The 5,686-nt window shown below is 38.8% G+C and overlaps 1 long non-coding RNA gene across 1 annotated transcript; it reads left to right on the top strand.

Annotated features, from left to right (window-relative positions):
* Nucleotides 1-734: 734 nt before the first annotated feature.
* On the top strand, nt 735-5,463 carry LOC104959920 (uncharacterized). Its single transcript, XR_799935.1, has 3 exons — nt 735-843; nt 4,059-4,097; nt 5,347-5,463. It is a non-coding gene; the product is annotated as an uncharacterized lncRNA (long non-coding RNA).
* The last annotated feature ends 223 nt before the right edge of the window (nt 5,464-5,686 follow it).

The raw sequence follows: 5,686 nt of genomic DNA, 5'->3' as shown, positions 1-5,686 counted from the left end.
ACTAAAAATGACTAGGACATTGATGATGTGGAAGCGGGGGGAAAAGAAAGATGGTTGACAAATTATGTGATATAAATAGTTGTACTAAAAAGTCACAAGCCATCAATTAAGTGTATTTTAAACAGTGTCAACTTGTTCACAGGTTATACATAAACCAATAAAAACAGATTAAATAGGCTACTCCGCTAAAACCTACAGTATTAACACGTTTTAAGAAGTTTGACCGCGGGGAAACGGGGTTCTTTGTTTCAAGCGGTAAGTAATTCAACAGCAACAATACAAATAAATAATAATAACTTTTATTAAGAGTTTTTTGAGCATCAGCTAAACAAGGAAACATCAGAATCAGAATTAAGCGTATTGCCAGGTACGTTTACACATATAAGGGATTAGATTTGGTGTATGTTGGTGCAAACATTAACAACATAAGTAAATAAGTTGAAGGAGAAGGTCAGAAATATAACGATAATAAAAAGAAAATGTAAAAAAAAACGGTTTAACATTAAAAAATAAATAAAGACAAGTATTTACACCAAATTTAAATATACAAAAGAAACGGTGTAATTAATAATTAATATGGTGATGAAGAGGAGGATTTAATCGTGATGATGGTGGTGGTCCCTCATCCCTTACTTTCCCCTTTTTGGGGCACCTCATCTCCGCCCCTCCCCTTTTGCAGTGTTGCCACGGTGACTGCCGGTTTACGTGATGACGTCGGATATATATGAGCGCAAGCGGCGGGATCTCTCTCCCTTTTACCGCCATCGGAGCGGAGTGTCTTTCTTCCACCGGGACCTCATCACTGCGCAGCCCCGCTTCACCACCTCCGGTCACACAGCGAAGGTAAGAGACTCGCTACCCGATAACGAGCTCCGGGGACAGCACCCCGAACCGTGTGCGGGGTTTCACACGGTACATTTACTGCCTTTAACGGAAAGGCGGAAGAGAAAGGCCGCTTTCCCCCCCCTCCTCTAGTGAAGTCAGACAGCAGCCATTGAGGCTCCACCATTATGCGATTACAAAAAAAAAACCCGGCTATAATTCATAACCGTTACCGTTGGGTTGCTATGACAATCAGTGCTTTTAAACAGTCGACATAACGTCAGTTAATGGCCGTTAATGTGGATATTTGTTGACACGTGTTTTGTGTCTTTTAGGACTTGACCTTAATTTTTTTTTTGCAGGATGATAACAGGGTGGGGATGGAGACTAGGCTTAAGGGAGCTAAACACATTATTCGCACTGTTTAATGCTTATAACCTAAGTACTTACTGAATGATATTATATCATCTTCCATTGTTTTTCGATGCTGTTCTTTCCACTTAAACAGCCCAAATAGTGCGTATAAAGCTAGCAGCACATACGCTAGCTTAAGTAGCCCATTGAAGCATTGACAATACCGGGTAGGCCGGCTAAAGTTAGCCTGTTTACTAGCTTGTTACTAGCCTGTTTTGGCAGGAACCAAATGCTACTTTTATTGTTTGACGTGGGACTGTAAACGTGACAGGTTTTGATCCAAATGAAGTTTACACATGTGGCTCCAGTGTGCAGACAGACAGGCATCCACAAGGGGAGGTTTGGTAGTCATTGATGGGTTTGCTAGACCTGAGTATGCAACACGTGGTCGCTGGTCAGGATCAGGAGAGAAAGGCATGTGCCAGAAAGTAAAAAAGAAAAAGAAAGTCTGTAACACATGCATTTCAGTTCTAGGAAAAAAAGAATTGCCCAGAGGCTAGTTGGTAATTGTTGGCTTTTTGTGACAGGTGTGAGAGGATTTAAACATCCTTTTGTAAGTTAAATTGACAATTGAGTGCAGGAATACTGTGTTACAAGTAAAAGCTAGTTTGAATGACTTTGTATACTGCAGGGTAGCCCCAGGTGGAACTTAAGGTATTAAATACATGTACTGTCTGAAATAAAGTGAGGTATCTCAATTTAATTAATTGTCCAGTAGCTATTTGGTAATTATTGGCTTTTGTGACGCGTGTGAGATGATTAAAATACTCTTTTCTATTGCAGTAATATTGCAAACTGAACATTTTAAGCTCAATCCTTGTCTATTAAACATGTCTCTTGAATGTAATCCTCTTAGCTTTTTAGATGATTATGACAACTTACGACATGTACATTGATTGAAATGCTGGAGCCTGGTCTCACAGTTAATACATTGTTAAACTGCAATCATGCTGTCCTTAATTAAAAAGCAATAATATAACCCACCTTGAAACAGAGATACATGACATTTCTTTTAAGTGTGCTGCAGCCAAAAGCTTTCTCCATCAATAATTTGGCATGAAGGAGAATAACGTCAGCTGTCACATCAGCTCTGTAGTTCAGCATCATCGCTGAATGTAGGCCACATAATACAGAAGATTAGTTATGTAATGTCATCTAAAGACATACATATCATCTTTTAAGGAAATTACAGGACATTTGCATATTATTATAGACTGAGGACATATGTGTATGGCTTCCCCCACGAGCCCTATACATAAGTATTTACACTTACTATCCAAAACAAAAAAGGGAACCTAACGTTTTTTTAGAAACAAATTGATTGGCAAATGATGAGATAAAAGCACCGGCGAGGGTCCCAAGTTGATAGTTTAAGAGTTAAAAGCTTCCTCTACAAAAAAATGTTTCATAATTGTCAGAGTTCTCTCATGAAATCACAATTATTTAATACTATAAATCATGAATTGACACTTATTAAATGTTCTTAAATTAGATCAACACTTTGATTAATGTTTCTGTTAGAAGGCGATGTGGAATAGTCCAAGTAGCGGCAGAAACGGGGGGTTTTGTAAAATAATTGTTTGTCAACTTCCATTTATCAACATTCAAAAGACCTGTCTTTCTATAGTGATGCATGGCGTTTAACAGAGTGAGTCTTTATAAACGTATTTGACTTTAAGTACAGCTTGCCTCGAGTTATTTTGTAATACAATGACGACATAATATACTACATATACATTGTGATTCCTTAGGAAGAAGTTATGGCCTAACCCTCAACTAGATGCAACTTAAATCCACTTCAACATGTACAGCTGTCAGGCATTCAACAAGAAAGAGACGCAAAAGATGGCACACTATGGGGATTAAGAAGCGCTACTAATATAATATTATCTGCGTTTAATGCATGACTACAAAAGGGTTTGAACTGAAATATTTATTGCATGCTTTTGTGGAAAATTCCTGGAGAAACTTTTAAACTCTCTTAGCACCAGGAAGACTTTTTATTTTGGTTCAGCTTGCATTTTTTAATGTTTCTGTATCGCTGATATCAATGTCAAAGCTGCCGTTTATTAAAACAATGTCAATAATGATCGTCTTCAGCTGTTGGCTAGGTTTGAGTTCAGCTCATCTGCTGCATAGGGTTCTTTTTATATCCATGTTTTATGCATTTCCTTCTTAGTGGGATTGCACGTACAGCAATATGTTTGTGGGTATAGGATCATGACTGGGCAACAGAGCTGAACAATCTATAAATGGACCCATAAAGATTAATCTTTAATGACCGGTTTCTAATGATTACCAGTAGAAGATGTAAGATTGAAGGTGAACCAACAAAATGTGTATTAAACAGATCGGACCTTATTTTAAAGAAGTCCATTAGGATGCTAGCTGTGTCATATGTAAGTGTTTTAGCACTAAACTACAAAAAAAAACCTTCTGTGGACTCGATAAGAAAACTTAAACATCACCTCCGTTATGATTTAAGCATCCTATAATTAGCATCAGGATTGATTTGCTAATGCTATGACGGTGACCCTGAAATGTAATTTAAAAACCACATGGATATGAATGTTATCCAGTGTTTTTATTTCATTATAGTGTACAATAATCGATGCCATTTCATAGATGGTAATATCACAGTACACTCACTACACTCCCCCCTCCCTCCCTCAACCCGCACATGCCCACACTAACGAAACCAAAAACAATTATAAAAAAAATTAAAAAAAATGCTTCTCAATATAACTCAAACAACAAAGCCATGAAAAAATGATCCAGTGTTTCTAAACGTATTACTTCTTCTCCTCCTCCTCTCTCCTTAGCATCACTCGAGACTCAGCTGAAATGGCAGACATCGACAAGTAAGTACATCTTCCTCCAGCGACGTGTCAAACACTTGACATCAACGCCACCTGTCTCTTTCAGCCGAATGCTTGTGACAGATGAGAGATGACAGATGAGAGGAAATCACCTGCTGTGGTATCTCTGAACTGGCCCAGGTCAACACGATGAAAGAGGGTTTCATGTTATCGTATCTTTTCCATATTTAACTCGCCTGAAGTCATATTTTACTTAAATTATTTGAGCGATTATCAGTCACATCGTGGTAATGTTATAATTGACCTTTGCCCAATATCCACTTTTCTTACTGAAAGGACCTTTAACGCATCATGATGTTCCCGCCTCTTTTGGATCTTACTGATGTTCCTTTAGTCACAGGAGGCCTCAAACCTGGGAATGAGTTAGCATTTGACCACTTATGGTTAAATGCATCTTCTATTTGAGGACTGAAATACGGTGTCTAAATGAGAAGACTTAAAATCTTCATTCACAACATTAGCCGCCTTTAGCTTAGCAGTGGTTATGTGACCGTGCTGTAGTTCCTTTACAGCGTAACGTTTGCTTTTAGCGATTGTCTTTACGCTTCCAAAATCACACTGGGGTAAATGTGTGGAGATTATAATGCTGAACTAAACGTATAATGCTGAACTAAACATTTTAAGTATCATTAATGTGCAATTTCAACACATCTAATTTTCCGATATCTCATGGAAAAGTTCACGTGTGCTTTTTGACGCTGAGGCTCTCTTGCAATTCCAATTGTTGATAGCCTACAAATATGTAATCACTGCACCACTTGATCAAGGTTAGGGCTGTTTCGGATGCCACGCCAAAACTCAGAGCCTAACATCTGAGTAGCAGATCGTAACATCACTGCATCAAGAAAAGGACGCAGTCTCTCTCAGTCGGTCATTGATTTGAATATTGTTGTGCAGATTGTCAGGAGGATGAGTATCTATGCTGTGTCAGCTGTCGTATACATTCATGATCTCTCCTGCACGGCCTCTTAAAGACATGACAACTACCCCTCGATTACAGACTGAAGTGACCTTGAGGAAGACATGCTGCAGCTGTTGCATAGATTCACGTTTGATGACCGTTCTTTGAAGATCCAGTTGTACATTTGTCTGGGATAGTTGAAGCCAGCCAGCCATAAGTAAAGAGTTCATTGCTTGGTCACGCGTCCAAACAGCATGCAAGGTGCTCAAATCCACTGAAAGAAGAACCCTAAACATGCCACCTGTGTAACAATGACCTGTCTCCCTGCAGCAAAGACCAGCCTGAGATGGACCCGGCAGATATGGAGGATGTTGAAGATGTGGAAGAAGAGGAGACGGGAGAAGATGAGAACAGCAAAGGTAAGTCTTACTGCAAAAAACGCAACGGTACAGATTAGGGATGGGAATTTGAAAGCAAATGAAAATTCGACCACCAAAAAAACGTTGGGGGGGAAAATGTTTAAAGCAATAAAAAAAATACATGTTCAAATAAGTGTAGAAACCAAGTCGAATTTGTCAAATGTATTGAACTGGTGATCACAGTTTGAACAGTTGACAGCTATAGGCCTACAGCTTTCATGCTTAAAACATAACTTGGTTTTGACGTATGT

The sequence above is a fragment of the Notothenia coriiceps genome, unplaced genomic scaffold (assembly GCF_000735185.1).
Source record: "Notothenia coriiceps isolate Sejong01 unplaced genomic scaffold, NC01 NC01_scaffold00001273, whole genome shotgun sequence".
NCBI classification, from domain to species: Eukaryota; Metazoa; Chordata; class Actinopteri; order Perciformes; family Nototheniidae; genus Notothenia; species Notothenia coriiceps.
Note: the sequence above shows the minus strand (reverse complement) of the source record. Positions and strands in the feature narration are given on the sequence as shown.